We start from the raw sequence: 12,270 nt of genomic DNA, 5'->3' as shown, positions 1-12,270 counted from the left end.
AGAATTGCGGATTTAGATCTTAAGATCGCTCTGAATGCTAACGACCTTCTCATGTATACCTTTAATCATGCTGAAGCAATTTCTCGGTTGTTCGAACTGGCCGAGGAATTCGGTAAAATCTCGGGTTATAAAATTAATAGACAAAAAAACGAAATAATGGGATGGAATTGTGTGAACATAATACAAGGGGCAAAGAGGCAGATGAGATATCTGGGGATTCATCTAGCCTAAAAGTTGACAGATATACCAAAGATTAGCTGGGAGAAGGTGACTAAAGAGATTGGCAAGCTCTTATTGAGATGAGCGAATTTGCCTTTAAATATATATGGGCGGGTCAATCTCGTTAAAATGATAATTTTGCCCAAAATAACTTTTTTGTTTAACACAATCCCATTGTCTTTTAACACTAGGGACCTCGCTACCCTTCAAGGTAAAATTGGTTCTTTTATATGGGCTACAAAAACGCCTAGAATAGCATGGAAAAAACTCAGGAGGGGGTTGAGGTTAGGGGGACTGGCTTTATCAGATTTGCTTTCCTATTGCCATGCCTTCCACTTTAAAAACTTTAGAATACTGGCAAATAAATTAGATTCTTCTTCGTTGGGCTTTTTATTCCAGGCAATGCTACTAGATGTTCCGTTTTTTCTGTATAAGTTTGGTGACCCCAAGTTCTACAAAAAAGTCCGGCTTAAGACCTTGTTGGCTGCACTCAACAATTGGGGGTATATTAGGAGAGCTCTGAAAATACCATACTATACAGCACAGGCTCCAATTTGGGACTCACCGGGTACCCTGGAATGTCTGCAGGACCAATTGTGTCAGCCACTTAAATTAGCCGGCATGGAGTTGTGGGGTGATCTCTGTGAGGACTCGCAGCTTATAAGCTGGGAGTCTTTTTGCAATCTGACCAAAGGGACATTAACTAGATTTAAGTTCTACCAGCTATCTGCGTGGTGGGCAACACAGCCTTGGGACAATGAGGAGGCAAGTATGATCACTAATCTTGTTTCTAGAAAAGTCCCATGGAAACGTGAAGTCTCATTTTGGTATGGGGCCCTGGTCGGTGCAGAAGATTGCCTGGACCTTGAACTGAGGAATCGATGGGGCAGCGTTCTCACAGGTGGTGGGGAGGGAATACGGAAAATCTGATGTGACTCCTTTACTATGTTGCAGACTGTGGTTAAACCAGCGTCTCTCAGGAGGAACCATCTGTACACTACTTATAGAGTATATTGGACTCCTGGGAAACTGACTAAGGTGTCTGCGAGGATATATTACTGTCCCAAATGTAAGTTCCCAGCAGCTGATGATCAACATATGTTTGTGGACTGCCCGAAGATCGGCTCCTACTGGACTGAGGTTTGTGGCTTCCTGGAGGAAGTGCTGCAGATGCCGATTGAAGTAAGCCCTAGACTGATTTTCTTTGGTCTTTTGCCAAACTATCGTATGAGGACTTTGGCCTCGAAATTTGTATTTTATGTAATAGTTATTGCCAGAAGAGAGATTTGCAGAGTATGGAAATCTGAGACTTGTCTCAGGAATGTTATCATGATTAGCCAGTCGGATATGGCCTGTGATAAATCAAGCATTAACAAAATCTGGGTGGCATTAGAGACCTGGAGGGATAATTAAGATTGGTCCGATGATTATGCCAGTGGACCGTTGTCCGGTCCTCCCTAGTAACATAGGGTTGGCCAGGTGCGGTGAACGGGAGTGGGACCAGGAGACAGCCCTACCTCTGGGTGAACTTTGTTACCTTATCACAGGCCATCTATCAGGGCGGCTATCGAACATGTCTGTGCGAAAGGCGCAGGGGGATCCCATCTAGAGGTTATCCGCAACTGGAGGCATGTATGAGGACTAAAAAAAAAAGAAAAAGAAAAATAAAAAATTAAAAGATCAGTATTTTTAAAAGCAGCGCGATCACAGTGTGCAACAAAAGCATAACATCACAGCCCTCCATGGACAATAGAACAGCCACTGGGTTTTATACCACACGGGTACCTGGCAAGAACACCACAGCAGTTTAGAAAAATAAAATATCTTTATCTAAACTAAACAAGGCCAAAACGACAAAAGTACAACATACACAGTCAAAAATATGACTTGTAAAAGGTTTCAAGAACTTGTACCATAGAAAACTATGGATGCGTGACTTTCACCAGAGTACCAGTAGATGGGTCAAAGTTCCAAAAGCCAAACAGCCACAGAGTCGGAAAACAAAGAGATGCGACACTCCTGAGACCTTGGGGAGGCAAGTGACAGTCCCGCTGGATGCAGAGGAAGGGTTGCGTCGAATCTGGTCTGTATGGGGAGTGATGCGTCGATTCTTCTTTACGGTTCCGATCCGCAGGTGTTGCGTCAGACAAACTTACCGCACAGGTACGATGCGTGGAAATCCGCGGATGCATTGGCGATCGATGCGGCGGTATCGAGCGGTGCTGCATTGGTCCTCTTCAACCACGACCCTTGATGCGTCGATTCTTGCAGCAGCGACAGGCGCTGCAGCAGTTTTTGCAGCAGCGCAGCGATGCGTGGGAATTCTTCTCGCTCCATGGAGATGCGTCAGGAAAATAGCTGCAAGAAAAGCAATGCGTTAATTTCTGTAGTTCTTTTAGGGGCATATGTATCAACATCTCCATTTGCGATTCTCAAATAGCGATTTTTTGAGAATCGCTATTTGAGAATTGCAAAACGGGATGTATCTAAAAAATCGCACAAATTTTGCGAATTCTTAAAAGTCCTTAATTGCGATTAGCAAATTGCGAAATCGCAATTAAGGAATACCTTCCCATTCATTCCTATGGGCCAGGAGGCCCACAGCAATGAATGGGAAGTCCTTCTCAATTTACGAATCGCTATTTGCTAATCGCAAATTGAGAATATTTTCAAAGGTGCAAGGGTGTCATGATGACACCCTGATGCACACCTGAAATCAGCATGTGTGCACATATGGCGCACAGACATGCCCTAAGGGCATGTATGTGCGCCACAAGGCACTTTGAAATATGCAAAAAAGTGCATATTTTAAAGTAATCGCAAATTACCACCAACTTAAAGTTGGTGGTAATTTGCGATTTCGTAAGGAGAAATCGCACAACTTGGGTGCGTGTTACATTGCATTTAAGAAATCGCAATTTGCGATTTCTTAAATGCTTACGCAAACTTAAGAAATCGCAAAATTAGCGATTCCTTAAGATTGCGAGGCTGAAATGCCTCATACATCTCATTTTGCGATTTTGTATTCGCAAACGCTGTTTTTTTGCGATTCGCAGCGTTTGCGTATACAAAATCGTTTGATACATATGCCCCTTTGTCTCTTCTGTCCTCCAACTCCCAAACAGCAGCAACAACCTCCAGAGGACCAAAAGTGGCACAGGCACCTCTTCGCAGGTCAGCACTCACAGCAACAGAGTTCAGGGGAGCTGGGGGTGAGGAGGCCACCACACTTCAGGCCCTCGGAGTTCTCCTTCAAGCAAGGGACACAGAACACAGCAAAGTCCTTCTCCCTGCCTTGCCAAAAAGAGCAACTGCAAGCCAACCCCACACAGCACACAGCAAAGGTGCAGTACTTCACCTCAGTCTCTCCAGCTCTACTCCTTGGCAAAGGTTCCTCTTGAATTCCAGGGATGATCTAAAGTTCAGGGGTTTTAGGTCTAATATGTATACCCCAAAATGTCTTTGTTCCCTTTGTGCAGGGGGTTTTGAGCCCAGTTCAATCCAGTTCTGCCTTCATTGGTGCAGCGTGACCACAGGAGGTGGAGTCGGAATTGTGCAAGGGAGACAGTGTCCATTCAGTTGCAAGGTAAATCTCCTCCCACCACTCTATACGCAGCCAGGGTCTATTCAGCTCAGGGCTGAGTCATCCAGGAAGGGCCAGGCACACCTAAACACCTAAATCCCCCCAGAGGCTGTCAAAAGGGAATGCACATCCTCTGTCTCTGTCACACAGAAAGCAGACAGTCAATTCACAAACAGGCAGAGCCACACAGGATTGTTGAACGAGAAAATAGCCCCTTTCTAAAAGTGCTATTTTCAAACACACAATTTAAAAACCATATTTACTAAAAAATCTGTTATTAAATCCTGAGTTCAGGGATACCAAACTCCATTTTTCTATTGTATCTCTATGGGAAGATATGCTTGTAAAATGTTGCAATGCATTCCCCATTCTGCCCTAAGGGGCAAGATAACCTTTCAATAGTGAAAAAAAGAAATTGGCAGTATTTCACTATCAGGACATGTTACGCACACCAGCACATGTCCTACCTTTCACATACAATGTACCCATGGCCTACCACAGGGGTGTCCTATGTGTAGGAAAAGGGAAGGGTAGGGCCTGGCAAGTGGGTGCACTTGCCAAGTCGACATGACATTTGCACACAGGCACCGGGGTGGCAGGCCTGAGACATCTTTTCTGGACTCCTCATGTGGGTGGCACAATCAGTGCTGCAGTCCCACTAGTAGCATTTGAATTACCAGCCCTGGCACAGTTAGTGCACTTTACTAGGGACCTACTGGTGAATCAACTATGCCAATCAGGGAGAACTAATCACAATACCAATTTATACAGGGAGCACTTGCACTTTGACACTGATCAGCAGTGGCAAAGGGCCTAAAGCACCTAATCCAGCAAAAACTAAATCCAGCACAGCATCAAAAGCACAGGAGGTAGATGCAAAAGGTCAGGGGAAACCACGCCAAGGATGCCGGGTCTAACAGTAGGTATAGTGTAAAGCTTTAAAGCTGTACAAGAATCGGGGCAGTACAATAAGTTAATCAAATTAGTGTAATATTCATGGAGAATATTAGTTGTTCCTGAAAGCATTTGACACTGAAAATCTGCTATTGTTTTTTTATAGTTCTTACTATCTTGATTCTTAACTTCTAATGATAGTATTCAGCCCGTATTCTTGCTTTTCCCACAATGTATCAAACAAGTCTAGTTTCAACTTTTGAAGTTCAAATTTCATCAAGCACAGTTTCTGAAGGATCCCAAAATAGCCTTCTGAAAACAGGTAACATGTTTGATAGCTAGGTTCCTAGATAAGTTATCAAGTACATCAGGTTTATGCCTGTTTTACTTGTTGTAAAGTTAGAAGACGCCCCTATGACAACTACATTCCTAGTATCCCAAACTATATATGGCGTAGCAGGCCCATTCTTTCCAGAAAGAATGTTCAGTAAAGTATTGGTCATATATTGTTCATACTGGGCATTTTGGAGGAGCAGTCTGTCAAAAGTCCATCTCCTCATTTTAGGTTCATTACATAAGTATTCCTGAGAAACAAATAGCACCAGTGTATTATAGTTTGAAATAATGTGTGAGAGATAAGAGTGGTTATATTTAAGTTATACAAATAAAATCAGTCCAAGAGTACTGTTTATGTAGCATAACACAGTGATTAAAGCCCAGAGAATCAGGCCTGGTATAACACCATCAGTTAGATCATATACTTTCATAATATGTTCAACAGTAGAACCATTGTGATGCATATTTCTAGCACTAGCCTTATTTACAGAGTCAACCTGCGGGTCTAGTATCAAATTAAAATCACCATCCTATTGTTAGAATAAAAAGAATCCTACTTATGTATTATTACATGTATGTTAGCATTTGCGGTGCCATTTTATATGTAGGCTCCATTTTAGGTTACAATCGAAGCATATACTCTGCTATTTCCGAGAAAAGGTCTCTGTTAGGTTCTGTTTCTCCAAGGTTAGGTTTTGCTTCACTAATGAATACACTAGTCTTATTAGTGCATACCTTTCCCCTTAGATAGAAACCTTCTTCCCACTTGTCTAGTGGCGGACACAGGCAGAATGACCTTGACTGCTAGATAGGGTGTGCCCGGCTGCAGACTCAAAATTCATTTTTTGTATTCCACTGTTCTGTTGCATCTGCTTGGAAAAATTCCATTGTGGGCGTGCCTTCATTGGTTCTGAAATGTACATAATGAATCTCTATGCTTGCTGATGCCAGTCCCGCTGCAGCACTCCTAAGTGACTGGGCAAACTGAGCTCCACTCTGAGTGTACCTGAATAAACAGATACTGGTTTGTATTCTCTACTGTGTAACCAACTCTTCATTTGGTATGGAAGGTTGTGAGTGACCCGGTTGACCCTAATCGGGTCACTTCCTTCAGTTGGCTCCCGAACAGGAACTCCTTTGGGTGAGTGACCCATCCCCTTCTGTGAACGGGGAGGAGGTTGAGGCTATCGCCGGGTTGGACTGGCGGTTCAGGGATCCCTATATGAGGAGCATTGATTGCTCACAGCTGCCCATTCGATCTTGCCGGACGGTGCCTTGCCCAACGGTCATCCTGACTGGAGTCCTAAACGGTGAGACCCTTGGATATGACCGTTTGGTCTAAAGAGTCAGCAGTGGAAAATTAATTTGCTTTGACCTGCATATATCTGGTGAGTTTGTTTTGGTTCTTTGTGGATATGGTACCATTTTGGTTTCCATTGGTTATGGTCTGAAGACCGTCTTTGGGATTAAAGCATTTGCAATTGCTTTACCAGGCATAAAATAGTGAACTTGTTTTCTTTGAAGAAAGCCTGGGATCAGTAAGTTGTTTTCTTTGTACTGTTGTTGCTGTTCTACAGATGCTCGATTGGAAGAATCTCAGCCTGCGCCTCTAGAAGGCACTCCAAATTTTGATATGTACGTAAAACATGGTCTTGGCCCTATTATGTTTAGTACATTACGGCACAAATATACGATGGACAATGCTGAGTTGCAGTGGATGTTAACGGGCACTTTTGATTAAAAAGAGATTGGATATTTACAGGAACAGTTATTTAAGAGGGGAAGTAGACAGTCTATGTTTGATTCTCTTCGTACGTGGCAGAACGCAGCTAGACAGAGACGATTTAGGTCCGTGAAAGAGGCCTAGAAAGGAAAAATGCAGAAACTGACTCATAAAGTTGTAGCATATGATAGAGAAAAACAGCAGAAGGGAGTCGAATGTGAAGATAGGAGGTTCTGATTGCATATTGATAAATCGCATTTAGCTCGGGACAAAACTGATACTTTTGTGGAAGAACTGTTAGATACTTCACCCCCGCCCATATGCTCTGCAAAGGATATTTCCTACTGTCCCTGTGCCATCACAGCCACCTGTTACAGATGTTCTTTCTGTTCCTGCGTGTACTGCTGTCATTTCAGCGTCTATGGCTTTGGCTCCTCCTCCTTCTCTGTCTTCTGTTTCTTTGCCGTCTGTGGCAACGGTAACTGTTAGTACTCCTGCCACACCTATTGTTTCAGCATCCTTGTCCCCAGCTCTTACTCCTGCGACGCATCTGCCAGCGACAATTGTGCTTATTACTTCTGTTGCTTCTCCCTCTATGGTTCTTCATCTCCTGATATTTGTAAGCACTGAGACATCAGTTCACGGGTTCGAGGATAGAGACTTATTAAAATTTCATGAGCATATGGGCCCTTTCGTATGGTCTGCAGTGGGAGATGAAGAGAAGAAGGTTGTGGCTAAGCAGGCCGTGCAGTGGGGTCGTAATCCCATTTACAGTGTGGAGGATGTTTGGGATGTGATGAGATTATCAGCCCTTTATACAGCAGCATGCTCTTTAGCAAATGTCCTGTACGTGAATTGGTCTTTGGGAGAGACACTTTAGGAATGCCATGCCGCAAATTTTATTTGATATTAAAGATCATGTGTATACTAATGGTATGGATCCAGGTCAACTTTTTAGTAACATTACCACATTGCTTGCCTATAGGGGCAGGTTACATGATAAGAGTCCTACTACAGTGTCCCAGTTTCCGATGAGATAGGTTCATCCCATATATCACCCCGAGATACCGGAGTTAACGGACCAGCGTGGTAATGTTACTCGAGCGGCAGTGGCAGCCAGGTTTCAGGAGCAATGTGTTTATACTCCATGGAAAAGAAGTGAGGTTTTATATCTTAAAACTCATTTGCCTGGTTCTAGGAAAAATCCTACTGCTTATTATAAGGAATTGACTGAAGCTGCTTCTTCGACAGTAATGACTCTTGCTGATATTGAAATGTTTTTCGGTCTACTTGTTCCAGTTGATATTTGGAGGCAGGTCCATACTCAAGCTCATGTTCCGGAGTAGGGTGGTACTTGGGATCAAATTAAAGCATGGGACCAGAAGAGAAAATGAACGGAAATGTTAGAGTTGCCAGTCCGCATTATTACGTATATGCATTCTCTTATTCCGCCGAGTGGGATAAATTGTCGGCTTGTCGCCAGAAGAAAGATGAGAGTGTGTCTGATTTTTTCACTTGTTTTGAGGACACGTTTCTGGATTACAGTGGGCAAGATTTGTCAGTTGAGTGGGGTGTTCGGTTGTTTTTAACAGATTTGTCTCTAATTTGCTTTCTGAAATTGTGACTCGATTGTACGCTTCTGAGAGTACCTGGTCCACTTCTTCCCCTTCTGTTATTTTGAACATGGTTCAATATTATGAGCATCGAGACAATGAGAAGAAATAAAGGTCAGTGAAAAAGCATAAAGATTTAAAAACAAAGATGTTGTTGCAGCAAGCTTTTAGAGGGAATGGTAGATGACGTGGTGGTTCTGCCAGACAGCTTGCACTTGCTAATAGGCAGCCGAATACTAGGCCTGGGCGGTAAATTCCGTTCCGCTCACGGAATTTGCGGAATTTGGGTAATTTCGCGTTCCGCTGAGAACGCGGAATTGCCCAAAATTCTGCATTCCGCGGCTTCGCGGAATTTTTTGCTTGTTCGCATTCTCAAACTGCGTGTTTGTGAGATATTTCCTCCCGAGCACGCAAACAGCGTTCGCGAACAGGAAAAAAGCAGAGCGAACAAACAATTCAGCGTGTTTGCGGAATCTCTGCGTGCTCGCGGAGATTTTATACCTTTTTGCAGAGCTTTGCGTAGCGCGACTACGCAAATTCTGCCCACCCCTACCGAATACGACGCCTCTGGGGCCGAATCAGTGTGCGTATTATAAGGAGGAGGGTCACTGGCGTAGCGAGTGCCCCGTGCTTTTGCAGAAGGTGGCGGTCCCCAGAGGATGAGGTTCTCGTGGACGGGGTCGCGGAGCTGGTAAGGCTGATAGCGCTCATAACGCTGCAGCCTCATAGGGTAGTCCTGATAATAATTACTTTGATGACCCTTGCGATGGGCAGTACTACCATGATGACTATGATATGGATGAAGTGACAGGGATGTCTTACAGATAGGACATCCAGGGACAGAGTGACAGACCAGTTCTGATACCTGTAGACCAGCGTGGACCTTATGTAACAGCGGAACTGCAAGGTTCGACTAAGGAGTTTTTGGTGCGACAAAAAGTTCTGTTTCTCTAAATATGGTCCCTGGGGCGGCTCTGTCTGTCCATAATAATGTTTTGGTAGGTTTTTCTGGTGCACCGGTAGTGAGCCCCATTTCAAGACCCCTTGCATTGACTATTGGTCTTTTTACTGTGGATTCATAATTTTTGATAACATCTAATTGTGGTGAGAATTTTATGGATTTGGATTTGTTGAAAGAATTGTGTGCTATGATGTATTGCTCCCGATGGGTCCCTCTTACTGCTGACTTTGCTGACATCCCATCCACTTTGTGGGCAACTGGTGATACAGATGTAGGATTGCTGCATATCCCTGTGGTTTCTATAAAAGTTAAAGACAATGCTGTTCTGCCTCATATTCCTCAGTATAAAATACAGCAGGCGGGAGAGCGAGCCTTCTTGCAAATTATTCAGGATTTGATCATGAAGGGAGTTGTTGAGGAGACGTCTGATAATATTTGTAATATTCCTATTCTTCCAATTCTTAAACAGACACCCTCAGGATCCCCTGATGATCATGAAGATGTTTTTCGTTTTGTGATTGATCTGCGTGAAGTTAACAAAATAATGGTTCTCCAGTTCCCAGTGGTCCCAGACATTACTACACTTTTGATGATGATTCCTTGCACTGCTAAATTCTTTTCTGTCATTTATAAGAAAAATGCCTTCTTTAGTATTCCTATACATCCAGATAGTAGGTACGTGTTTGGGTTTACGCTAGCTGGCAGAAGCTTTAGGTTCTGTCGAGCTCCTCAGGGCTATACTGAGAGTCCAAGTATTTATAGCCAGGCTTTAAAGAGTCAGTTGGATTCCCTTTCGCTTCATACAGGTAATGTATTGGTGCAGTATGTTGATGACCACCTTATCGCTCCTGATACACAGCAAGGTTGTAAAGATAGTAATGGTTGTTGCATTTGGCTCACCGTGGACATAAAGTTTCTCTTTCTAAATTTCAGTATTTTTGACAGGAGGTTACCTATTTAGGTCACCTACTGTCAAAGGAGGGTAGGAGACTGACTGAGTGCATCAGTACCATTGTTAAAATGCCTGTTCCGCAGACTCAAAAGGATGTGCTTGCTTTTATAGGTACCACTTCCTACTGTCGGCAGTGGATACCTAATTATTCACTCCTAATCAAACCCTTGCTTGCACTAACAGCGATCGATGTGCATGAGCCTTTGCCTTGGAAGCCTGAATGTCAGCAGTATTTTAAGCAATTGAAAACTGCCCTTTGTTCGGCTCCAGTACTAGGCACCCCAGATTACAATAAATCATTTGTGTTGTATGTCCATGAGGTGGCTGGTTGCGCTCTTTCTGTTTTAACACAAAACTTTGGAGAAAAGCAACAACCGTGTACTTATTTCTCTGCTAGATCCAGTCGCGAGAGCCCTGTCAAGTTGTCTAAGAGAGGTTGCAGCCATGGCCAACCGATTAGACAATCGGCCGGAATTGTGTTGGATACTGATCTTACTGTCATGGTACCCCATGCTGTGGATACACTTTTGAATAAGACAAAGACACAGCACCTCACCAGTGCAGGTCTGACTGGCTATGAATTAACGTTGTTTGCTAAACACATCACGATCAAAAGATGTGCCGCTCTGAATCCAGCCACGTTACTGCCCCTCCCTTCCGAAAGTGATGAAGTCGACAAACATGACTGTATCTTCCGGACGGAAGAAGAGACGAAAGGACAGGTACACTTGACTGACGGTCCTTTATTTGACCCATAAGGGGAACTACATGTTGATGGCTCTTATTTTAAATTACCAGATGACACTACTACTGCTACTTATGCTATTACTATACTGCGTACAGTAGTGGAGACGTTACAAGTCCCTTATCAGTCGTCCCAAGCTGCTGAACTTGTTGCCCTTATACGAGCTTGTGAATTGAGTGAAGGACTGTTTGTTAATATATATACTGACAGCCAGTATGCCTTCGGGGTCACGCACACGTTTGGGCGACTCTGGGCAGAGAGAGGGTTTCTTACTTCACATTGCACCAAAATCCAGTATAGGCACCTTATATTGAGGCTTTTGTCTGGTTTGACTCTCCTTAAGAAGTTGGCTATAGTGAAGTCACTGACAATGTGGGAAGAGAAAATGCTCTTGCAGATCAGACAGCTAAAAAAACGGCTCAGACTAAAATGAAAGGAATGTTTGTAGTAGGCCCGTCTAGGCGGGTGCCTGAAGTTACCATGTTTGAAGATACACTTGACAATGTGAATGAGATACAAAGCGAAGCTACAATAGAAGAATTAGCAGTGTGGCAGAAAAGTACAGCACAATTGAATGATGAGGGATGTTCGATTGATAAGTCAGGAAAGCAGAGATGGATGTTGCCTGATGCATATGTTCTTCCTGTAGTTACGGTGGCCCATGGTCCAGCCCATATTAGTGCTAAGGGTATTTGCAAGATGTTAGACCCTGTCTGGCAGAATGACAACATTTCGAAAATGGCTGCACATTTAGTGAAGTACTGTATGGAGTGCATGATGCACAATCCTGGAAAGGTTACCCCTACACCGCCTGGTAATTTTGTACCACCCACTTTCCCTTTTGAGGTCCTTCAGATGGGTTATATAGAATTAGAAATGTGCAATAATTTGAAGTATGTTTTGGTAGTTGTTTGTGCATTCAGTAAGTGGGTTGAGGCCTATCTCACTAAGGACAAAACAGCCATTACGACTGCAAAGGTACTCCTGAAGGAGTTCTTTCCTCGTTTCGGCTTGCCCCGTTTGATCTGGAGTGATAACGGAAGTCATTTCAATGCAAAAGTGATTCAATTGATTTGTGATGGTCTATGCTTTAAACAGAAGTTACATGCTACCAATAATCCACGGTCAGCAGGTTTGGTTGAGAAGTACAATGGTACTCTCAAACTTAAATTGGCAAACATTTAGGAGACCACAGGGTTAAAATGGCCAGATGCCTTACCGTTAGCTCTTTTGTCAACAAGTAC

This window comes from Triturus cristatus, chromosome 2_1 (assembly GCF_964204655.1).
Source record: "Triturus cristatus chromosome 2_1, aTriCri1.1, whole genome shotgun sequence".
Lineage (NCBI taxonomy): Eukaryota > Metazoa > Chordata > Amphibia > Caudata > Salamandridae > Triturus > Triturus cristatus.
Note: the sequence above shows the minus strand (reverse complement) of the source record.